Source organism: Arachis stenosperma, chromosome 3 (genome assembly GCF_014773155.1).
Source record: "Arachis stenosperma cultivar V10309 chromosome 3, arast.V10309.gnm1.PFL2, whole genome shotgun sequence".
Taxonomy (NCBI): Eukaryota; Viridiplantae; Streptophyta; class Magnoliopsida; order Fabales; family Fabaceae; genus Arachis; species Arachis stenosperma.
In genome coordinates, this window is record NC_080379.1 from 46,341,203 (window position 1) to 46,367,252 (window position 26,050).

General features: G+C 40.3%; 2 non-coding genes across 2 annotated transcripts; both read right to left on the reverse strand.

Annotated features, from left to right (window-relative positions):
• Positions 1-5,047: 5,047 nt before the first annotated feature.
• LOC130971112 (small nucleolar RNA R71) lies at positions 5,048-5,151 on the reverse strand. The gene has a single exon (XR_009082343.1). It is a non-coding gene; the product is annotated as a small nucleolar RNA R71 (small nucleolar RNA).
• Positions 5,152-24,777: 19,626 nt separating this feature from the next.
• Positions 24,778-24,881, reverse strand: LOC130971230 (small nucleolar RNA R71). The gene has a single exon (XR_009082461.1). It is a non-coding gene; the product is annotated as a small nucleolar RNA R71 (small nucleolar RNA).
• Positions 24,882-26,050: the final 1,169 nt, after the last annotated feature.

Consider the following 26,050-nt stretch of genomic DNA (forward strand, 5'->3'; position numbering starts at 1 on the left):
CTAGCACAAGCTTGCTCATTCTGAGACTGCTTCCCAAATTTCCTCCCCTGAGAGTTGTTGCTATTGGACCTCTTGAAATTGTTCTGACCCTGAGTCTGGTGTGATCCAAAACTTCCCCGCATGAAAGACGGACCTCTAAGAGCAAAGCTTTTCCCTCGGTTCTGTGGGAATGGTCCCCTATGACTCCCTCTCTCTACAGCTGCCTTTTTCACACACTCTTTAGCAACCCTACTCTTGTTCACTAACTCTAAGAAAGTTCTGATCTCTATTGGTCCCACTGAACTAAAGATATCGCTCCGGAGTCCTCCTTCATACTTAATGCACTTTCATTCCTCAAAGTCTCCCGGAGCTCTCTGACACATACGAGAGAACCTGAACAGCTCCTCAAACTTGTCAGTATACTCAGATACAGACATAGCACCCTGCTTCAGCTGTAGTAACTCGAGTTCCTTGGCCGTCCTGGCAGAATTTGGAAAGTACTTTTTATATAATTCCTCTTGGAAGGAATCCCAGGTGATAGGGTCATCACGCTGCTGTAGGAGACGTCGGACTCCTTGCCACCAATGCGATGCTTCCCCAATGAGCAAAAAGGTAGCAAATTCAACACACTGCCCTTCAGGTACTGATGAGCGGATAATTTATACGCTTTTTGGCATTGTTTTTACTTAGTTTTTAGTATGATTTAGTTGGTTTTTAGTATATTTTTATTAGTTTTTAATTAAAAATCACATTTCTGGACTTTACTATGAGTTTGTGTGTTTTTCTGTGATTTTAGGTATTTTCTGGCTGAAATTGAGGGAGCTGAGCAAAAATCTGATTCAGGCTGCAAAAGGACTGCTGATGCTGTTGGATTCTGACCTCCCTGCACTCAAAGTAGATTTTCTGGAGCTACAGAACTCCAATTGACGCGCTCTCAATTGGGTTGAAAAGTAGACATCTAGGGCTTTCCAGAAATATATAATAGTCTATACTTTGCGCAAAGATAGATGACGTAAACTGGCATTCAACGCCAGTTTCATGTTGTAGTCTGGCGTCCAGCGCCAGAAACAGGTTACAAGTTGGAGTTCAACGCCCAAAACACGTTACAACCTGGCGTTCAACTCCAGAAACAGCCCAAGCACGTGAGAGGCTTAAGTCTTAGCCCCAGCACACACCAAGTGGGCCCCAGAAGTGGATTTCTGCACCAATTATCTTAGTTTACTCATTTTCTGTAAACCTAGGTTACTAGTTTACTATTTAAACAACTTTTAGAGACTTATTTTGTATCTCATGACGTCTATAGAACTGGATTTTATATTCCTTGGCAGCATGAGTCTCTAAACTCCATTGTTTAGGGTGAGGAGCTCTGCAGCGTTGATGAGCGGATAATTTGTACGCTTTTTGGCATTGTTTTTAGTATGTTTTTAGTAGTTTTAGTTGAATTCTTAGTATATTTTTATTAGTTTTTAGTTAAAATTCACTTTTCTGGACTTTACTATGAGTTTGTGTGTTTTTCTGTGATTTCAGGTATTTTCTGGCTGAAATTGAGGGACCTGAGCAAAAATCTGATCCAGAGACTGAAAAGGACTGCAGATGCTGTTGGATTCTGACCTCCCTGCACTCGAAGTGGATTTTCTGGAGCTACAGAAGCCCAATTGGCGTGCTCTCAACGGCGTTGGAAAGTAGACATCATGGGCTTTTCAGCAATATATAATAGTCCATACTTTGCTCAAGATTTGATGGCCCAAACCGGCGTTCAAAGTCACCCTTAGAATTCCCAGCGTTAAACGCCGGAACTGGCACCAAAGTGGGAGTTAAACGCCCAAACTGGCACAAAAGCTGGCGTTTAACTCCAAGAGGAGTCTCTACACGAAAATGCTTCAATGCTTAGCCCAAGCACACACCAAGTGGGCCCGGAAGTGGATTTTTATGTCATTTACTCATCTCTGTACACCCTAGGCTACTAGTTTCCTATAAGTAGGACCTTTTACTATTGTATTTTTCATCTTTTGATCACTTTAGATCTCTAGATCATCTTTGGACATCTAGTTCTTAGATCATTGGGAGGCTGACCTCACGGCCATGCCTAGACCTTGTTCTTATGTATTTTCAACGGTGGAGTTTCTACACACCATAGATTAAGGTGTGGAGCTCTGCTGTACCTCGAGTATTAATGCAATTACTATTGTTCTTCTATTCAATTCCGCTTGTTCTTTGTCCAAGATATCACTTGTTCTTCAACTTGATGAATGTGATGATCCGTGACACTCATCATCATTCTCACCTATGAACGTGTGACTGACAACCACCTCCGTTCTACCTTAGATTGGGTGAATATCTCTTGGATTCCTGATACACGATGCATGGTTGATCGCCTGACAACCGAGTGCTCGCCTGACAAACGAGCCAGCCATTCCGTGAGATCAGAGTCTTCGTGGTATAGGCAAGAACTGATGGCGGCATTCAAGAGAATCCGGAAGGTCTAACCTTGTCTGTGGTATTCTGAGTAGGATTCAATGATTGAATGACTGTGACGTGCTTTAAACTCCTGAAGGCGGGGCGTTAGTGACAGACGCAAAAGAATCACTGGATTCTATTCCGGCCTGATTGAGAACCGACAGATGGATAGCCGTGCCGTGACCGGGTGCGTTGAACATTTCCAATGAGAGGATGGGAGGTAGCCACTGACAACGGTGAAACCCTTGCATAAGCTTGCCATGGAAAGGAGTAAGAAGGATTGGATGAAGACAGTAGGAAAGCAGAGAGACGGAAGGGACAAGCATCTTCATACGCTTATCTGAAGCTCTCACCAATGATATACATAAGTATCTCTATCTTTATCTTTATGTTTTAGTCATATATCATCTATACCCATTTGAGTCTGCCTGACTAAGATTTACAAGGTGACCATAGCTTGCTTCATACCAACAATCTCCGTGGGATCGACCCTTACTCGCGTAAGGTTTATTACTTGGACGACCCAGTGCACTTGCTGGTTAGTTGTGCGGAGTTGTGATAAAGAGTTGAGATTGCAATGAGCGTACCATGTTGATGGCGCCATTGATGATCACAATTTCGTGCACCAAGTTTTTGGTGCCGTTGCCGGGGAATATTTCGTGTATGGACAACTAACGGTTCATCTTGTTGCTTAGATTAGGTATTTTTTTTCAGAGTTCTTAAGAATGAGTTCTAGAGTTTCATGGTGATCTGTTGAAGTCTGGCTGGCTGAGAAGCCATGTCTAATCTTATTGGACCGAGGTTTCAAATGATCATCACAAGAGCTTGTTGATTTCTATCAATCTTGCTATTGGAGCAATGATCTGCTAAGGCTTGGCTGGCATTTGCCATGTCTAGTGTTTTGGACCGAAGCTTTCTTTGAAAGCTTGGCTGGCTGTGAAGCCATGTCTAATTCCTGGACCGGAGTCTTAGACTAGCATTCCAATAATTCCTGGACTTCAAATTAAGAATTCTGAAACTTTTATTGTCTATTTTCATATAATTTTCGAAAAAAGCACAAAAAAAATTACAAAACCATAAAAACCAAAAAAAAAGATTTTATGTTTCTTGTTGAGTCTAGTGTCTGATTTTAAGTTTGGTGTCTTGCATGCATTGTTTATTTGATCTTGGTTCTATTTTCAAGTCAATAGTACAGGGAACTGAAGACTCAGAACATGCAGCAGAGGAATTACACAGAAAAAGCTGGGCGTTCAAAATGCCCAGTGAAGAAGGACAGACTGGCATTTAAACGCCAGCCAGGGTACCTGGTTGGGCGTTTAACGCCCAAAAAGGTAGTGCATTGGGCGTTAAACGCCAGAATGTGCACCATTCTGGGCGTTTAACGCCAGGATGGCACAAGGGGGAGGATTTTGTTTTCAAATCAATTTTTTTTCAAGTTTTCAAAGTTTTTCAAAATCAAATCTTTTTCAAATCATATCTTTTCAATCAAATGTTTTCAAAATCAATTTCTTTCCTTTTTCAAAGATACTTGCTAACAACTAATGATTTGATTGAACATTCAAGTATGTTGCCTTTTCTGTTGAGAAAGGTTTAATGTTTGAATCATATCTTTTCTTGTTAGGCAAGTCATTAATTTTTAAAATCAAATCTTTTTAAAATTGTTTTTTCAATCATATCTTTTTTTTAAAAACCATAACTTTTCAATCAAATCTTTTTAATCACATCTTTTTCAAAACGGTTTTTTTTTCATATCTTTTTGATTTCTAATTTCAAATCTTTTTCAAAAATTACTTGATCTCTTTCTCACTCTTGTTTTTCGAAAATCAAATTAAAGTTTTTCAAAATGTTTTTAAAATCTTTTTAATTAATTTTTCGAAAATTTCTTCCTCTCTTCCCACATCCTTCTATTTATGGAGTACTACTCCTTCTCAATGCACAATTCGAACTCTATCTAATTAAGTTCGAATTCTTCTACCTCTTCCTTCTATTTTTCTATTCTTCTGACACCTCAAGGAATCTCTATACCGTGACATAGAGGATTCCACATTTTTCTTGTTCTCTTCTCTTTCATATGAGCAGGAACAAAGACAAAAGCATTCTTGTTGAAGCTGACCCTGAACCTGAAAGGACCTTGAAGCGAAAGCTAAGAGAAGCTAAGGCACAACTCTCTGTAGAGGACCTAACAGAAATCTTCAAAGAAGAAGACATGGCAGCCGAAAACAACAACAATGCAAACAATGCAAGGAAGGTGCTGGGTGACTTTACTGCACCTACTCCCGACTTCTATGGGAGAAGCATCTCTATCCCTGCCATTGGAGCAAACAACTTTGAGCTTAAACCTCAATTAGTTTCTCTAATGCAACAGAATTGCAAGTTCCATGGACTTCTATTGGAAGATCCTCATCAGTTCTTAGCTGAATTCTTGCAAATCTGTGACACTGTCAAGACTAATGGGGTTGACCCTGAGGTCTACAGACTTATGCTATTCCCTTTTGCTGTAAGAGACAGAGCTAGGACATGGTTGGACTCACAATCTAAAGAAAGCCTGGACTCATGGGAAAAGCTAGTCAATGCCTTCTTGGCAAAGTTCTTTCCACCTCAAAAATTGAGTAAGCTTAGAGTGGAAGTCCAAACCTTCAGACAGAAGGATGGAGAATCCCTCTATGAAGCTTGGGAAAGATACAAACAATTAATCAGAAAATGTCCATCTGACATGCTTTCTGAATGGATCATCATAGGTATTTTCTATGATGGTCTCTCTGAACTATCCAAGATGTCTTTGGATAGCTCTGCTGGAGGATCTCTTCATCTGAAGAAGACGCCTACAGAAGCTCAAGAGCTAATTGAAATGGTTGCAAATAACCAATTCATGTACACTTCTAAAAGGAATCCTGTGAACAATGGGACAAGTCAGAAGAAAGGAGTTCTTGAGATTAATACTCTGAATGCCATTCTGGCTCAAAACAAAATATTGACTCAGCAAGTCAATTTGATTTCTCAAAGTCTGTCTGGAATGCAAAATGCACCAAGCAGTACTAAGGATGCTTCATCTGAAGAAGAAGCTTATGATCCTGAGAACCCTTCAATGGAAGAGGTGAATTACCTAGGAGAACCCTATGGAAACACCTATAATTCTTCATGGAGAAATCATCCAAATTTCTCATGGAAGGATCAACAGAGACCTCAACAAAGTTTCAATAACAATAATGGTGGAAGAAACAGGTTTAGCAATAGCAAGCCTTTTCCATCATCTTCTCAGCAACAGACAGAGAGTTCTAAGCAGAACACCTCTGACTTAGCAACCATGGTCTCTGATCTGATCAATACCACTCAAAGTTTCATGACTGAAACAAGGTCCTCCATTAGAAACTTGGAGGCACAAGTGGGACAGCTGAGCAAGAAAATTACTGAACCCCCTCCTAGTACTCTTCCAAGCAATACAGAAGAAAATCCAAAAAGGAGAGTGCAAGGCCATCAACATGGCCGAATTTGGAGAGGAAGGAGAGGAAGTGAACGCCACTGAGGAAGACCTCAATGGGCATGCACTAGCCTCCACTGAGTTCCCCAATGAGGAACCATGGGAATCTGAGGCTCAAAATGAGACCATAGAGATTCCATTGGACCTACTTCTGCCTTTCATGAGCTCTGATGAGTATTCTTCCTCTGAAGAAGATGAGTATGTCACTGAAGAGCAAGTTGCTAAATACCTTGGAGCAATCATGAAGCTAAATGACAAGTTATTTGGAAATGAGACTTGGGAGGATGAACCTCCTTTGCTCACCAAAGAACTGGATGACTTGTCTAGGCAGAAATTACCTCAAAAGAGACAAGATCCTGGGAAGTTTTCCATACCTTGTACCATAGGCACCATGATCTTCAAGAAGGCTCTGTGTGACTTAGGGTCAAGTGTAAACCTCATGCCTCTCTCTGTAATGGAGAAGCTAGGAATCTTTGAGGTGCAAGCTGCAAGAATCTCACTAGAGATGGCAGACAATTCAAGAAAACAAGCTTATGGACTTGTAGAGAATGTTCTGGTGAAAATTGAAGACCATTACATCCCTGCTGATTTCATAGTCCTAGAGACTGGGAAATGCATGGATGAATCTATCATCCTTGGCAGACCCTTCCTAGCCACAGCAAAGGCTGTGATTGATGTTGATGGAGGTGAACTGATCATTCAAGTGAATGAAGAATCCTTTGTGTTTAAGGCTCAAGGATACCCCTCTGTCACCATGGAGAGGAAGCATGAAAAGCTTCTCTCAAATCAGAGTCAAACAGAGCCCCCACAGTCAAACTCTAAGTTTGGTGTTGGGAGGCCACAACCAAACTCTAAGTTTGGTGTTGAACCCCCACATTCAAACTCTAAGTTTGGTGTTGGGAGGTTCCAACATTGCTCTGAGTATCTGTGAGGCTCCATGAGAGCCCTCTGTCAAGCTACTGACATTAAAGAAGCGCTTGTTGGGAGGCAACCCAATGTTATATTTTATCTATTTTCTTTTGTTATTTTATGTCTTTTGTAGGTTGATGATCATGAGAAATCACAAAATCAATTGAAAAAGCAAAAACAGAATGAAAAATAGGAAGAAAAACAGCACACCCTGGAGGAAGATCCTACTGGCGTTTAAACGCCAGTAAGGCTAGCAGGTGGGCGTTTAACGCCCAGTCTGGCACCATTCTGGGCGTTTAACGCCAGAAAGGGGCACCAGACTGGCGTTAAACGCCAGAAAAGGGCAAGAACCTGGCGTTAAACGCCAGAAATGGGCACCAGCCCGGCGTTTAACGCCAGAATTGGCTCAAAACATGATTTTGCATGCCATTTGGTGCAGGGATGACTTTTCCTTGACACCTCAGGATCTGTGGACCCCACAGGATCCCCACCAACCCCATCACTCTCTCTCTTCTTCATCCATTCACCAATCACCTCAACACCTCTTCCCCAATAACCCTTCACCTATCAAATCCCATCTTTCTCTTCACCACTCACATCCATCCTTCATAAAACCCCACCTACCTCACCATTCAAATTCAAACCACTTTCCCTCCCAAACCCACCCATAATGGCCGAACCCTACCCCTCCCCTTTCCTATATAAACCCTTCTTCACTCCTTCATTTTCACACAACCTAAACACCACTTCTACCCCTCTTTGGCCGAACACAAAGCCATTTCCTTCTTCCTCATTTCTTCTTCTTCTACTCTCTTCTTTCTTCTTTTGCTCGAGGACGAGCAAACCTTTTAAGTTTGGTGTGGAAAAAGCATTACTTTTTGTTTTTCCATAACCATTTATGGCATCCAAGGCCGGAGAAACCTCTAGAAAGAGGAAAGGGAAGGCAAAAGCTTCCACCTCCGAGTCATGGGAGATGGAGAAATTCATCTCAAGGGTGCATCAAGACCACTTCTATGAAGTTGTGGCCATGAAGAAGGTGATCCCTGAGATCCCTTTCAAACTCAAGAAGGGTCAACTTTGATCAAAGGTTGGACCAAGTCCTCACAGTTATTTGTGAAGAGGGCGCTCAATGGAAGAGAGGTTCAAGAGGGAAGCCGGTTCAATTGAGAAGGCATGACCTCAAGCCCATAGCTAGAGGATGGTTAGAGTTTATCCAACGCTCAATCATTCCCACTAGCAACCGGTCCGAAGTTACTCTAGACCGGGCCATCATGATTCATAGCATCATGATTGGAGAAGAAGTGGAAGTTCATGAGGTTATAGCTCAAGAACTCTATAAGGTGGCGGACAAGTCCTCTACCTTGGCAAGGTTAGCCTTTCCTCACCTCATTTGTCACCTCTGTTATTCAGTAGGAGTTGACATAGAGGGAGACATCCTCATTGATGAGGACAAGCCCATCACTAAGAAAAGGATGGAGCAAACAAGAGACCCCTCTCATCATGAGATCCCTGAGAGGCCTCAAGGGATGCACTTTCCTCCACAAGACTATTGGGAGCAAATTAACACCTCTCTAGGAGAATTGAGTTCCAATATGGGACAACTAAGGGTGGAGCACCAAGAACACTCCATTCTCCTCCATGAAATTAGAGAAGATCAAAGAATCATGAGAGAGGAGCAACAAAGACAAGGAAGAGACATTGAGGAGCTCAAGCACTCCATAAGACCTTCAAGAGGAAGAACAAGCCGCCATCACTAAGGTGGACCCGTTCTTTAATCTCCTTGTTCTTTATTTTCTTGTTTTTCGAAAATTTATGCTTTATGTTTGTCCATGTTTGTGTCTTATGATCATTAGTGCCTTAGTGTCTATGCCTTAAAGTTATGAATGTCCTATGAATCCATCACCTTTCTTAAATTAACAATGTTCTTAATTGAAAAGGAGAAGAATTGCATGAATTTTGAATTTTATAACAGATTAATTATTTTGATGTGGTGGCAACACTTTTGTTTTCTGAATGTATGCTTAAACAGTGCATATGTCTTTTGAATTTGTGGTTCATGAATGTTGGCTCTTGAAAGAATGATGAAAAAGGAGACATGTTACTGAGGATCCGAAAAATCATAAAAATGATTCTTGAAGCAAGAAAAAGCAGTGAATACAAAAAAAAAGAGAGAAAAACGAACAAAAAAGAAAAAAAAAAGAGAAAAGGAAAAAGAAAGAAAAAGAAAGAAATAAAGTTGTGATCCAAGGTAAAAAGAGTGTGCTTAAGAACCCTGGACACCTCTAATTGGGGACTCTAGCAAAGCTGAGTCACAATCTGAAAAGGTTCACCCAATTATGTGTCTGTGGCATGTATGTATCCGGTGGTAATACTGGAAAACAGAGTGCTTTGGGCCACGGCCAAGACTCATAAAGTAGCTGTGTTCAAGAATTATCATACTTAACTAGGAGAATCAATAACACTATCTGGATTCTGAGTTCCTAAAGAAGCCAATCATTCTGAATTTCAAAGGATAGAGTGAGATGCCAAAACTGTTCAGAGGCAAAAAGCTAAAGCCCCGCTCATCTAACTAATACTGATCTTCATAGATGTTTTTGGAGTTCATTGCATATTCTCTTCTTTTTATCTTATTTGATTTTCAGTTGCTTGTGGACAAGCAACAATTTAAGTTTGGTGTTGTGATAAGCGGATAATTTGTACGCTTTTTGGCATTGTTTTTAGTATGTTTTTAGTAGTTTTAGTTGAATTCTTAGTATATTTTTATTAGTTTTAGTTAAAATTCACTTTTCTGGACTTTACTATGAGTTTGTGTGTTTTTCTGTGATTTCAGGTATTTTTTGGCTGAAATTGAGGGACCTGAGCAAAAATCTGATCCAGAGACTGAAAAGGACTGCAGATGCTATTGGATTCTGACCTCCCTGCACTCGAAGTGGATTTTCTGGAGCTACAGAAGCCCAATTGGCGCGCTCTCAACGGCGTTGGAAAGTAGACATCATGGGCTTTCCAGCAATATATAATAGTCCATACTTTTCCCAAGATTTGATGGCCCAAACCGGCGTTCAAAGTCACCCTTAGAATTCCCAGCGTTAAACGCTGGAACTGGCACCAAAGTGGGAGTTAAACGCCCAAACTGGCACAAAAGCTGGCGTTTAACTCCAAGAGGAGTCTCTACACGAAAATGCTTCAATGCTCAGCCCAAGCACACACCAAGTGGGCCCGGAAGTGGATTTTTATGTCATTTACTCATCTCTGTACACCCTAGGCTACTAGTTTCCTATAAGTAGGACCTTTTACTATTGTATTTTTCATCTTTTGATCACTTTAGATCTCTAGATCATCTTTGGACATCTAGTTCTTAGATCATTGGGAGGCTGGCCTCACGGCCATGCCTAGACCTTGTTCTTATGTATTTTCAACGGTGGAGTTTCTACACACCATAGATTAAGGTGTGGAGCTCTGCTGTACCTCGAGTATTAATGCAATTACTATTGTTCTTCTATTCAATTCCGCTTGTTCTTTGTCCAAGATATCACTTGTTCTTCAACTTGATGAATGTGATGATCCGTGACACTCATCATCATTCTCACCTATGAACGTGTGACTGACAACCACCTCCGTTCTACCTTAGATTGGGTGAATATCTCTTGGATTCCTGATACACGATGCATGGTTGATCGCCTGACAACCGAGTGCTCGCCTGACAAACGAGCCAGCCATTCCGTGAGATCAGAGTCTTCGTGGTTTAGGCAAGAACTGATGGCGGCATTCAAGAGAATCCAGAAGGTCTAACCTTGTCTGTGGTATTCTGAGTAGGATTCAATGATTGAATGACTGTGACGTGCTTCAAACTCCTGAAGGCGGGGCGTTAGTGACAGATGCAAAAGAATCACTGGATTCTATTCCGGCCTGATTGAGAACCGACAGATGGATAGCCGTGCCGTGACAGGGTGCGTTGAACATTTCCAATGAGAGGATGGGAGGTAGCCACTGACAACGGTGAAACCCTTGCATAAGCTTGCCATGGAAAGGAGTAAGAAGGATTGGATGAAGACAGTAGGAAAGCAGAGAGACGGAAGGGACAAGCATCTTCATACGCTTATCAGAAGCTCTCACCAATGATATACATAAGTATCTCTATCTTTATCTTTATTTTTTAGTCATATATCATCTATACCCATTTGAGTCTGCCTGACTAAGATTTACAAGGTGACCATAGCTTGCTTCATACTAACAATCTCCGTGGGATCGACCCTTACTCGCGTAAGGTTTATTACTTGGACGACCCAGTACACTTGCTGGTTAGTTGTGCGGAGTTGTGATAAAGAGTTGAGATTGCAATGAGCGTACCATGTTGATGGCGCCATTGATGATCACAATTTCGTGCACCAAGCGTCTCGATGAATTAATGCAATTGTTTCTATTTCTCCATTCAAACGTGTGTGTTCCTATCTAAGATGTTCATTCGCGCTTAATTATGAAGAAGGTGATGATCCGTGACACTCATCACCTTCCTCAATCCATGAACGTGTGCCTGACAACCACCTCCGTTCTACATCAGATTGAATGAGCTTCTCTTAGATTCTTTAATCAGAATCTTCGTGGTATAAGCTAGAATTGATGGCGGCCGCTCTTGAGGATCTGGAAAGTCTAAACCTTGTCTGTGGTATTCCGAGTAGGATTCAAGTATTGAATGGCTGTGACGAGCTTCAAACTCGCGATTGCTGGGCGTGATGACAAACGCAAAAGGATCAATGGATCCTATTCCAACATGATCGAGAACCACAGCTGATTAGCCGTGCTGTGACAGAGCATCTGGACCGTTTTAACTGAGAGGATGGGAGGTAGCCACTGACAATGGTGACACCCTACATACAGCTTGCCATGGAAGGAACTTTACATGCAATTGAGTTGAATATTACATTACAGAAATTCAGAAGACAAAGCATCTCCAAAACTCCAACATATTCTCCATTACTGCATTACAAGTAACAATTATTTATTTCACGCTCTTTTATTTTTCTAATAATTCAAACTGATAATTTTAATTGAAATCCTGACTAAGAATAATAAAATAAACATAGCTTGCTTCAAACCAATAATCTCCGTGGGATCGACCCTTACTCACGTAAGGTATTACTTGGACGACCCAATGCACTTGCTGGTTAGTGGTACGAATTCACCTTAAGATTTTGAGATTGGGATTAGAATTTCGTGCACCAAGTTTTGGCACCGTTGCCGGGGATTGTTCGAGTTTGAACAACTAAAGGTTTATTTTATTTCTTAGATTAGGAAGATTTTAGCAATTGGGTCAGAGACTTTTATTTTCTTTTCAAAAATATTATTTTTCTTTATTAATTTTTAATTTTTCGTGAGTCTAGTGTTTTGTTCTAAGTTTGGTGTCAATTGCATATTTTATATTTTTCTTTAAAATTTTCGTATTAGTGTTCTTTGTTCTTCCTTGATCTTCAAGTTGTTCTTGTTTATTTTTCTTGTTTGATCTTTAATTTTTCTTGTTCTGTGTATTTTCGTGTTTTTCTTGTACTTTTTCAAAATATTAGTTTTCAAAACTTTTTATTTTTATCCATAAATATAATACATCTTTAAAAACAACATTGAATTTATAGCTCAGTTGGCTAGAGCGTTGGTCTATGTTCTTGGCAATTGGGCATCTTCTTTTTAAAATCTTTTTTCAAAAATAATTTTTCTTGATTTAATCTTGTGCCAAACTTTAAGTTTGGTGTTTTCTTGTAGATCTTTCTTTAATTTTCGAAAATTTAGCTTGGTTTTCAAAAAAATTTTAAGTTTGGTGTTCTTTCTTTTGTTCTTGGTGTTCTTGTGAATCTTCAAGGTGTTCTTGAGTCTTTCTTGTGTTTTGATCTTAAAATTTTTAAGTTTGGTGTTCCTTGGTGTTTTTCCTCCAAAATTTTCGAAAATAAGGAGCATTAGATCTAAAAATTTTAAGTCTTGTGTCTTTTATATGTTTTTCTCTTTCATCATAAAATTCAAAGTTCAAAAAAAATATCTTTTCCAACTAATTTTAAACTATATTTTCGAAATTTTTATATAAAAATTCAGATTTCAATTTCAAAATTTTTCAATTCTTATCTTTTTAAGTTTCTAAAAAAAATCTTTTTCAAAAATATCCTAACCACTTTCTCTCTCCTCAAATTTTTGAAAATCTTCATAAAAGTATTCAAATTTTTAATTTTTAATTTTTAATTTTCTTTCTTTATTTATTTTATTTTTATTTCGGTTTTTATTTTATTTTATTATTTCGAAAATTATTCTTATAATAAAATAGACAATATCAACATCCATACCATCTCCCTTGCTCCATCATGGAACTAAGTGAAAATGAACAGTCCAGGAGGACTCTGGGGTCATATGCTAACCCCACTACTGCTTCATATGGGAATAGTATCTGTATACCCTCCATTGGAGTTAGTAGCTTTGAGTTGAATCCTCAGCTCATTATCATGGTGCAGCAACGCTGCCAGTATTCCGATCTTCCACATGAAGAACCTACAGAGTTTCTGGCACAATTTTTACAAATTGCTGACACAGTACATGATAAAGAAGTAGATCAGGATGTATACAGGTTATTACTGTTTCCATTTGCTGTAAAAGATCAAGCTAAGAGGTGGTTAAATAACCAACCTAAGAACAGCATAAGGACATGGAAACAGCTGTCAGAAAAATTCCTGAATCACTATTTTCCTCTAAAACGGATGACACAGCTAAGGCTGAGTATCCAAGGCTTCAAACAAGGAGATAATGAATCTCTTTATGATGTTTGGGAGAGATACAGAGAGATGCTGAGAAAATGCCCCTCTGAAATGTTTTCAGAATGGGTGCAATTAGACATCTTCTACTATGGGCTTACAGAAAAAGCTCAGATTTCTCTAGATCACTCAGCTGGTGGATCTATACATATGAGAAAAATAATTGAAGAAGCTCAAGAGGTCATTGATACAGTTTCCAGAAATCAGCATCTGTACCTAAGCAGTGAATCTTCCATGAAAGAAGAAGCTAAAACAGTAACTGCTGAACTCAGTCCTGTAGATCAGGCTAATGAACTCAATCAGCAGCTGGATTTTCTAACTCAGCAGCTAGCCGAATTCAAGGAAATACTACAAGAAACAAGAATGGCTAACAAGAATATGGAAGTACAGTTAAAACAAACAGAAAAACAACTGTCAAAACAAATAACAGAAGAATGCCAAGCAGTTCAATTAAGAAGTGGGAAAACATTAAATACCTCACTTCAAAGTAGCAGGAAGCCAAGAAATGAACAAATGGCTACTCAAAATCCCCCTGAGGAAAATCAGAGCCCAGAGAGGAATAATGCTGGCGCTGAACGCCCAAACCATGCTCATTCCTGGCGTTCAACGCCAGAAACAAGCAAGGATTTGGCGTTGAACGCCCAAAGGGAGCACAGTTCTGGCGTTCAGACGCCAGAAACAGATAAGGAGCTGGCGTCTAACGCCACTCCAGCTTCCACCCCTGGTATTCAAATGCCAGTGGGGGATCAGACACACACAAGTGCTGATAACAACCCTTCTAAAAAGGCTTCCCAATCCACATCTGTATGCAATAAACCTGCAGCAACTAAGGTTGAGGAATATAAAGCCAAGATGCCTTATCCTCAAAAACTCCGCCAAGCGGAACAGGATAAGCAATTTGCCCGCTTTGCAGACTACCTCAGGACTCTTGAAATAAAGATTCCGTTTGCAGAGGCACTTGAGCAAATACCTCTTATGCTAAGTTCATGAAAGAGATCTTAAGTCATAAGAAGGATTGGAGGGAAACTGAAAAAGTTTACCTCACTGAAGAATGCAGTGCAGTCATTCTGAAAAGCTTCCCAAAAAAGCTTAAAGATCCCGGGAGCTTTATGATACCATGCATATTAAAGAGATCTTAAGTCATAAGAAGGATTGGAGGGAAACTGAAAAAGTTTACCTCACTGAAGAATGCAGTGCAGTCATTCTGAAAAGCTTCCCAAAAAAGCTTAAAGATCCCGGGAGCTTTATGATACCATGCATATTAGAGGGTAACTGCACCAAGACAGCTTTATGTGATCTTGGGGCAAGCATCAACCTAATCCCTGCATCCACTATCAGAAAGCTTGGCTTGACTGAAGAGGTCAAACCAACCCGGATCTGTCTTCAACTTGCTGATGGCTCCATTAAATACCTATCAGGCATAATTGAGGACATGATTGTCAAGGTTGGGCCATTTGCCTTCCCTACTGACTTTGTAATGCTGGAAATGGAGGAGCACAAGAGTGCAACTCTCATTTTAGGAAGACCATTCCTAGCAACTGGACGAACCCTCATTGACGTCCAAAAAGGGGAGATAACCCTGAGAGTCAATGAGGATGAGTTTAAGTTGAATGTTGTCAAAGCTATGCAACATCCAGACACATCAGACGACTGCCTGGGCGTTGATATTATTGACTCCCTGGTGGAAGAGGTCCATATGACTGAGAGTCTCGAATCAGAGCTAGAGGACATTTTTAAAGATGTTCAGCCTGATCTGGAGGAACCAGAGGAAATAAAAGAACCTCTGAAAACTCCTCAGGAAGAGGAGAAACCTCCTAAACCCGAGCTCAAACCACTACCACCATCCCTGAAATATGCATTTCTGGGAGAAGGTGACACTTTTCCTGTAATCATAAGCTCTGCTTTAGGGCCACAGGAAGAGAAATCACTAATTCAGGTGCTAAGGACACACAAGACAGCTCTTGGGTGGTCTATAAGTGATCTTAAGGGTGTTAGCCCAGCCAGATGCATGCACAAGATCCTATTGGAGGATGATGCTAAGCCAGTGGTTCAACGACAGAGGCGGCTAAATCCCGCTATGAAGGAGGTGGTGCAGAAAGAGGTCACTAAGTTACTAGAGGCTGGGATTATCTATCCTATTTCTGATAGCCCTTGGGTGAGCCCTGTCCATGTTGTCCCTAAGAAGGGAGGAATGACAGTGGTTCATAATGAAAAGAATGAACTGGTTCCTACAAGAACAGTTACAGGGTGGCGTATGTGTATTGACTACAGAAGGCTCAATACAGCCACCAGGAAGGATCATTTTCCTTTACCATTCATAGACCAGATGCTAGAGAGACTAGCAGGTCATGAATATTACTACTTTTTGGATGGCTATTCAGGTTACAACCAAATTGCAGTAGATCCTCAGGACCAAGAGAAAACAGCATTCATATGTCCTTCTGGAGTGTTTGCCTACAGAAGGATGCCTTTTGGTCTGTGCAATGCACCTGCAACCTTTTAGAGGTGCATGCTCTCTATCTTCTCTGATATGGTAGAGAAGTTTCTAGAAGTCTTCATGGATGACTTTTCAGTATTTGGAGACTCATTCAGCTCCTGCCTTAACCATTTAGCACTTATTCTGAAAAGATGCCAAGAGACCAACCTAGTTTTAAACTGGGAAAATGTCACTTTATGGTGACTGAAGGGATTGTCCTTGGGCATAAAATCTCAAACAAGGGAATAGAGGTGGATCAAGCTAAAGTTGAAGTAATTAAAAAATTACCACCACCTGCCAATGTTAAGGCAATCAGAAGCTTTCTGGGGCATGCAGGATTCTATAGGAGGTTTATAAAGGATTTTTCAAAAATTGCAAAACCTCTGAGCAATCTGCTAGCTGCTGACACGCCATTTATGTTTGACACAAAGTGTCTGCAGGCGTTTGAGACCCTGAAAGCTAAGCTGGTCACAGCACCAATTATTTCTGCACCAGACTGGACATTACCCTTTGAACTAATGTGTGATGCCAGTGACCATACCATTGGTGCAGTATTGGGACAGAGGCATAACAAGCTTCTGTATGTCATTTATTATGCTAGCAGTGTTTTAAATGATGCCCAGAAAAATTACACAACCACAGAAAAAGAATTACTTGCAGTGGTTTATGCCATTGACAAGTTTAGATCCTACTTAGTAGGATCAAAAGTGATTGTGTACACTGCCCATGCTGCTCTTAAATATCTACTCACAAAGCAGGATTCAAAGCCCAGGCTTATAAGATGGGTGTTGCTTCTGCAAGAGTTTGATATAGAAATAAGAGACAGAAAAGGAACAGAGAATCAAGTAGCTAATCACCTGTCCCGGATAGAACCAGTAGCAGGAGCATCCCTCCCTCCTACTGAGATCTCTAAAACCTTTCCGGATGAGCAATTGTTTGCTATTCAGGAAGCTCTGTGGTTTGCAGACATTGCAAACTATAAGACACAAGGTTTTCCTTTTGTAACCATGGAGAGGAAGCATGAAAAGCTTCTCTCACTGCAGAGTCAACCAAAGCCCCCACAGTCAAACTCTAAGTTTGGTGTTGGGAGGCCACAACCAAACTCTAAGTTTGGTGTTGAACCCCCACATTCAAACTCTAAGTTTGATGTTGGGAGGTCCCAACTTTGCTCTGATTATCTGTGAGGCTCCATGAAAGCTCACTGTTAAGCTATTGACATTAAAGAAGCGCTTGTTGGGAGGCAACCCAATATTATTTAATTATATCTATTTATTTTCCATGGCTATTTTATGTTTTCTTTAGGTTGATGATCATGTGAAGTCACAAAAACAAATGGAAAATCAAAAACAGAATGAAAAACAGCATGAAAAATAGCACACCCTGGAGGAAGATCATTCTGGCGTTTAAACGCCAGAAACAAGCATTTGTCTAGCGTAAACAAGCACCAAGCTGGCGTTTAACGCCAGAAACAAGCATCAGTCTGGCGTTAAACGCCAGAAACAGGTTACATTTGGGCGTTTAACGCCAGAAACAGGCAGCAGTCTGGCGTTAAACACCAGGATTGCATAGTAAGGGCATTTTGTACGCCTAATTGGAGCAGGGATGCTAAATCCTTGACCCCACTGGATCTGTGGACCCCACAGGGTCCCAACCAACCTCACTTTTCAAATTCAAACCATTTCCCTCCCAAACCCACCCATTCACACACTTCCATCTCCTCCATCTTCTCCACTTCTTTCTTCTTTTGCTCGAGGACGAGCAAACCTTTTAAATTTGGTGTGGTAAAAGCATTGCTTTTGTTTTTCCATAATTCAGTGGTAGAGTAATTGACTGCAGATCAAAGAGCTATGAGGAAAGAGCAACAAAGGCAAAGAAGAGACATAGAGGAGCTCAAAAGCACCATTGGTCCTTCAAGAAGAGGAAGACGCCACCCTCATTAAGGTGGACCCATTCCTTAATCTCCTTGTTCTTATTTTCCTGTTTTTCATTTACTATGCTTCATGTTTAATTATGTTTGTGTCTTTACTATATGATCACTAGTATCTAAGTGTCTATGTCTTAAAGATATGAATGTCCTATGAATCCATCACCTTTCTTAAATGAAAATTGTTTTCTGAAAAAGAAAAAGAAGTACATGAATTTCGAATTTTAAAATAGTTTAATTATTTTGATGTGGTGGCAATACTTTTCGTTTTCTGGATGAATGCTTGAAAAGTGCATATGTCTTTTGAATTTGTTGCTTATGAATGTTAAAATTGTTGGCTCCTGAAAGAATGATGAAAAAGGAGAAATGTTATTTGATAATCTAAAAAATCATAAAAATGATTCTTGAAGCAAGAAAAAGCAGTGAAGAACAAAGCTTGCAGAAAAAAATGCGAAAAAAAAAGAGAGAGCAAGAAAAAGAAAAAGCAAGCAGAAAAAGCCAAAAGCTCTTTAAACCAAAAGGCAAGAGCAAAAAGCCAATAGCCCTTAAAACCAAAAGGCAAGGGTAATAAAAAGGATCCAAGGCTTTGAGCATCAGTGGATAGGAGGGCCTAAAGGAATAACATCCTGGCCTTAGCGGCTAAACCAAGCTGTCCCTAACCATGTGCTTGTGGCGTGAAGGTGTCAAGTGAAAACTTGAGACTGAGCGGTTAAAGTCGAGGTCCAAAGCAAAAAAACAGAGTGTGCTTAAGAACCCTGGACACCTCTAATTGGGGACTGTAGCAAAGCTGAGTCACAATCTGAAAAGGTTCACCCAGTTATGTGTCTGTGACATGTATGTATCTGGTGGTAATACTGGAAAACAGAGTGCTTAGGGCCACGGCCAAAACTCATAAAGTAGCTGTGTTCAAGAATCAACATACTGAACTAGGAGAATCAATAACACTATCTGAATTCTGAGTTCCTATAGATACCAATCATTCTGAACTCCAAAGGATAAAGTGAGATGCCAAAACTGTTCAGAAGCAAAAAGCTAATAGCCCCGCTCATCTAATTAAGACTGATCCTCACAGATGTTTTTGGAATTCATTGTATATTCTCTTCTTTTTATCCTACTTTATTTTTAGTTGCTTGGGGACAAGCAACAATTTAAGTTTGGCGTTGTGATGAGCGGATAATTTATACGCTTTTTGGCATTGTTTTTACTTAGTTTTTAGTATGATTTAGTTGGTTTTTAGTATATTTTTATTAGTTTTTAATTAAAAATCACATTTCTAGACTTTACTATGAGTTTGTGTATTTTTCTATGATTTCAGGTATTTTCTGGCTGAAATTGAGGGAGCTGAGCAAAAATCTGATTCAGGCTGCAAAAGGACTGCTGATGTTGTTGGATTCTGACCTCCCTGCACTCAAAGTGGATTTTCTGGAGCTACAAAACTCCAATTGACGCGCTCTCAATTGGGTTGGAAAGTAGACATCCAGGGCTTTCCAGCAAAATATAATAGTCCATACTTTGCGCAAAGATAGACGACGTAAACTGGCGTTCAACGCCAGTTCCATGTTGCAGTCTGGCGTCCAGCGCCAGAAACAGGTTACAAGTTGGAGTTCAACGCCCAAAACACGTTACAACCTGGTGTTCAACTCCAGAAACAGCCCAAGCATGTGAGAGGCTTAAGTCTCAGCCCAAGCACACACCAAGTGGGCCCCAGAAGTGGATTTCTGCACCAATTATCTTAGTTTACTCATTTTCTGTAAACCTAGGTTACTAGTTTACTATTTAAACAACTTTTAGAGACTTATTTTGTATCTCATGACGTCTATAGAACTGGATTTTATATTCCTTGGCAGCATGAGTCTCTAAACTCCATTGTTGGGGGTGAGGAGCTCTGCAGCGTCTCGATGAATTAATGCAATTGTTTCTATTTCTCCATTCAAACGTGTGTGTTCCTATCTAAGATGTTCATTCGCGCTTAATTATGAAGAAGGTGATGATCCGTGACACTCATCACCTTCCTCAATCCATGAACGTGTGCCTGACAACCACCTCCGTTCTACATCAGATTGAATGAGCTTCTCTTAGATTCTTTAATCAGAATCTTCGTGGTATAAGCTAGAATTGATGGCGGCCGCTCTTGAGGATCCGGAAAGTCTAAACCTTGTCTGTGGTATTCTGAGTAGGATTCAAGTATTGAATGGCTGTGACGAGCTTCAAACTCGCGATTGCTGGGCGTGATGACAAACACAAAAGGATCAATGGATCCTATTCCAACATGATCGAGAACCAACAGCTGATTAGTCGTGCTGTGACAGAGCATCTGGACCGTTTTCACTGAGAGGATGGGAGGTAGCCACTGACAATGGTGACACCCTACATACAGCTTGCCATGGAAGGAACTTTACATGCAATTGAGTTGAATATTACATTACAGAAATTCAGAAGACAAAGCATCTCCAAAACTCCAACATATTCTCCATTACTGCATTACAAGTAACAATTATTTATTTCACGCTCTTTTATTTTTCTAATAATTCAAACTGATAATTTTAATTGAAATCCTGACTAAGAATAATAAAATAAACATAGCTTGCTTCAAACCAATAATCTCCGTGGGATCGATCCTTACTCACGTAAGGTATTACTTGGACGACCCAATACACTTGCTGGTTAGTGGTACGAATTCACCTTAAGATTTTGAGATTGGGATTAGAATTTCGTGCACCAGGTACCATCTGCGCTTGCAGTGCTCGCTCCATAGCCTGAAACCAGGTATCAACTTTAGTCGGCCTAGTGGTTCCCTTAAACTTAGTTGGATTAACCTTCAAGAAGGTTTCCAGTGTCATCGGTCCCTGAGCTCCACTTCCGTCATTGCCATGGTTGTTCATCTGTTGCCCAAGAACCTCCGCAGTGGCCTGCATAGCAGCAACCATATTCTCCAACACCGTCATAAAATTTACTGGGTTATTTGGGTTGGTTCCCGGTCCTTGAGTACTAGTACGACCTTTCCCACGACCTCGATCGCATCCACGAGGCGCCATCTGGTTCCTATACACACCAAACAATCGATATCAAATTGATCAGTCTTAATATCAGGAGTTTAGTGCTTCAAAGTCCCAAATGCATGCTCATTGATGAGCGGATAATTTGTACGCTTTTTGGCATTATTTTTAGTATGTTTTTAGTATGATCTAGTTAGTTTTTAGTATATTTTTATTAGTTTTTAGTTAAAATTCACTTTTCTGGACTTTACTATGAGTTTGTGTGTTTTTCTGTGATTTCAGGTATTTTCTGGCTGAAATTGAGGGACCTGAGCAAAAATCTGATTCAGAGGCTGAAAAGGACTGCAGATGCTGTTGGATTCTGACCTCCCTGCACTCGAAGTGGATTTTCTGAAGCTACAGAAGCCCAATTGGCGCGCTCTCAACGGCGTTGGAAAGTAGACATCCTGGGCTTTCCAGCAATATATGATAGTTCATACTTTGCCCAAGATTTGATGGCCCAAACCGGCGTTCAAAGTCACCTTCAGAATTCCCAGCGTTAAACGCCGGAACTGGCACCAAAAAGGGTGTTAAACGCCCAAACTGGCATAAAAGCTGGCGTTTAACTCCAAGAAGAGTCTCTACACGAAAAATGCTTCATTGCTCAGCCCAAACACACACCAAGTGGGCCCGGAAGTGGATTTTTATGTCATTTACTCATCTTTGTAAACCTTAGGCTACTAGTTCTCTATAAGTAGGACCTTTTACTATTGTATTTGATATCTTCTGATCTTTGGAATCTTTTGATCTTTAGATCTTTTGATCACTTTGGGAGGCTGGCCTCACGGCCATGCCTAGACCTTGTTCTTATGTATTTTCAACGGTGGAGTTTCTACACACCATAGATTAAGGTGTGGAGCTCTGCTGTACCTCGAGTATTAATGCAATTACTATTGTTCTTCTATTCAATTCAGCTTGTTCTTGTTCCAAGATATTCATTCGCACTCAAGAACTTGATGAATGTGATGATTATGTGACGCTCATCATCATTCTCACTTATGAACAAGTGATTGACAACCACTTCTGTTCTACAAGCAAACAAGGCTCTAATGTTTATCTCTTGGATTCCTGATACACGATGCATGGTTGATCGCCTGACAACCGAGCGCTCGTCTGACAAACGAGCCAGCCATTCCGTGAGATCAGAGTCTTCGTGGTATAGGCAAGAACTGATGGCGGCATTCAAGAGAATCCGGAAGGTCTAACCTTGTCTGTGGTATTCTGAGTAGGATTCAATGATTGAATGACTGTGACGTGCTTCAAACTCCTGAGGGCGGGGCGTTAGTGACAGACGCAAAAGAATCACTGGATTCTATTCCGGCCTGATTGAGAACCGACAGATGGATAGCCGTGCCGTGACAGGGTGCGTTGAACATTTCCAATGAGAGGATGGGAGGTAGCCACTGACAACGGTGAAACCCTTGCATAAGCTTGCCATGGAAAGGAGTAAGAAGGATTGGATGAAGACAGTAGGAAAGCAGAGAGACGGAAGGGACAGTATCTTCATACGCTTATCTGAAGCTCTCACCAATGATATACATAAGTATCTCTATCTTTATCTTTATGTTTTATTCATCATCTATACCCATTTGAGTCTGCCTGACTAAGATTTACAAGGTGACCATAGCTTGCTTCATACCAACAATCTCCGTGGGATCGACCCTTACTCGCGTAAGGTTTATTACTTGGACGACCCAGTGCACTTGCTGGTTAGTTGTGCGAAGTTGTAGTGATCACAATTTCGTGCACCAAGTTTTTGGCGCCGTTGCCGGGGATTGTTTCGAGTATGGACAACTGACGGTTCATCTTGTTGCTTAGATTAGGTATTTTTTTCCAGAGTTCTTAAGAATGAATTCTAGAGTTTCATGATGATCTGTTGAAGTCTGGCTGGCTGAGAAGCCATGTCTAATCTAATTGGACCGAGGTTTCAACTGATCATCACAAGAGCTTGTTGATTTCTATCAATCTTGCTATTGGAGCAATGATCTGCTAAGGCTTGGCTGGCATTTGCCATGTCTAGTGTTTTGGACCGAAGCTTTCTTTGAAAACTTGGCTGGCTGTGAAGCCATGTCTAATTCCTGGACCGGAGTCTTAGACTAGCATTGCAATGATTCCTGGAATTCAAATTAAGAATTCTGAAACTTTTATTGTCTATTTTCATATAATTTTCGAAAAAAGCACAAAAAAAATTACAAAACCATAAAAACCAAAAAAAGATTTTATGTTTCTTGTTGAGTCTAGTGTCTGATTTTAAGTTTGGTGTCTTGCATGCATTGTTTATTTGATCTTGGTTCTATTTTCAAGTCAATAGTACAGGGAACTGAAGATTCAGAACATGCAGCAGAGGAATTACACAGAAAAAGCTGGGCGTTCAAAACGCCCAGTGAAGAAGGACAGACTGGCGTTTAAACGCCAACCAGGGTACCTGGTTGGGCGTTTAACGCCCAAAAAGGAAGTACATTGGGCGTTAAACGCCAGAATGTGCACCATTCTGGGCGTTTAACGCCAGGATGGCACAAGAGGGAGGATTTTGTTTTCAAAATCAATTTTTTTTCAAGTTTTCAAAGTTTTTCAAAATCAAATCATATCTTTTCAATCAAATGTTTTCAAAATCAATTTCTTTCCTTTTTCAAAGATACTTGCTATCAATTAATGATTTGATTCAACATTTCAAGTATGTTGCCTTTTCTGTTGAGAAAGGTTTAATGTCTGAATCATATCTTTTCTTGTTAGCCAAGTCATTAATTTTTAAAATCAAATCTTTTTTTTTTAAAAAATTATTTTCAAATCATATCTTTTCAATCATATCTTTTTAAAACCATAACTTCTCAATCAAATCTTTTTAATCACATCTTTTTCAAAATAGTTTTTCAAATCATATCTTTTTGATTTCTAATTTCAAAATCTTTTTCAAAAATTACTTGATCTCTTTCCCACTCTTGATTTTCGAAAATTAATTAAAGTTTTTCAAAATGTTTTTAAAATCTTTTTAGCTTAATTTTCGAAAATTTCTTCCTCTCTTTTCATATCCTTCTATTTATGGAGTACCACTCTTTCTCAATGCACAATTCGAACTCTATCTGATTAAGTTCGAATTCTTCTACCTCTTCCTTCTATTTTTCTTTTCCTCTGACACCTCAAGGAATCTCTATACTGTGACATAGAGGATTCCATATTTTCTTGTTCTCTTCTCTTTCATATGAGCAGGAACAAAGACAAAGGCATTCTTGTTGAAGCTGACCCTGAACCTGAAAGGACCTTGAAACGAAAGAGAAGCTAAGGCACAACTCTCTGTAGAGGACCTAACAGAAATATTCAAAGAAGAAGAAGACATGGCAGCCGAAAACAACAACAATGCAAACAATGCAAGGAAGGTGCTGGGTGACTTTACTGCACCTACTCCCGACTTCTATGGGAGAAGCATCTCTATCCCTGCCATTGGAGCAAACAACTTTGAGCTTAAGCCTCAATTAGTTTCTCTAATGCAACAGAATTGCAAGTTCCATGGACTTCCATTGGAAGATCCTCATCAGTTCTTAGCTGAATTCTTGCAAATCTGTGACACTGTCAAGACTAATGGGGTTGACCCTGAGGTCTACAGACTTATGCTATTCCCTTTTGCTGTAAGAGACAGAGCTAGGACATGGTTGGACTCACAACCTAAAGAAAGCCTGGACTCATGGGAAAAGCTAGTCAATGCCTTCTTGGCAAAGTTCTTTCCGCCTTAAAAATTGAGTAAGCTTAGAGTGGAAGTCCAAACCTTCAGACAGAAGGATGGAGAATCCCTCTATGAAGCTTGGGAAAGATACAAACAATTGATCAGAAAATGTCCATCTGACATGCTTTCTGAATGGAGCATCATAGGTATTTTCTATGATGGTCTCTCTGAACTATCCAAGATGTCTTTGGATAGCTCTGCTGGAGGATCTCTTCATCTGAAGAAGACGCCTGCAGAAGCTCAAGAGCTAATTGAAATGGTTGCAAATAACCAATTCATGTATACTTCTGAAAGGAATCCTATGAACAATGGGACAAGTCAGAAGAAAGGAGTTCTTGAGATTGATACTCTGAATGCCATATTGGCTCAGAATAAGATATTGACTCAGCAAGTCAATTTGATTTCTCAAAGTCTGTCTGGAATGCAAAATGCACCAGTCAGTACTAAGGATGCTTCATCTGAAGAAGAAGCTTATGATCCTGAGAACCCTTCAATGGAAGAGGTGAATTACCTAGGAGAACCCTATGGAAACACCTATAATTCTTCATGGAGAAATCACCCAAATTTCTCATGGAAGGATCAACAGAAACCTCAACAAGGTTTCAACAACAATAATGGTGGAAGAAACAGGTTTAGCAATGGCAAGCCTTTTCCATCATCCTCTCAGCAACAGACAGAGAGTTCTAAGCAGAACACCTCTGACTTAGCAACCATGGTCTCTGATCTAATCAAAACAACTCAAAGTTTCATGACTGAAACAAGGTCCTCCATTAGAAACTTGGAGGCACAAGTGGGTCAGTTGAGCAAGAAAGTTACTGAACTCCCTCCTAGTACTCTTCCAAGCAATACAGAAGAAAATCCAAAAGGAGAGTGCAAGGCCATAAACATGGCCGAATTTGGAGAGGAAGGAGAGGAAGTGAACGCCACTGAGGAAGACCTCAGTGGGCGTGCACTAGCCTCCACTGAGTTCCCCAATGAGGAACCATGGGAATCTGAGGCTCAAAATGAGACCATAGAGATTCCATTAGGACTTACTTCTGCCATTCATGAGCTCTGATGAGTATTCTTCCTCTGAAGAGGATGAGTATGTCACTGAAGAGCAAGTTGCTAAATACCTTGGAGCAATCATGAAGCTAAATGACAAGTTATTTGGAAATGAGACTTGGGAGAACGAACCTCCTTTGCTCACCAAAGAACTGGATGACTTGTCTAGGTAGAAATTACCTCAAAAGAGACAAGATCCTGGGAAGTTTTCAATACCTTGTACCATAGGCACCATGACCTTCAAGAAG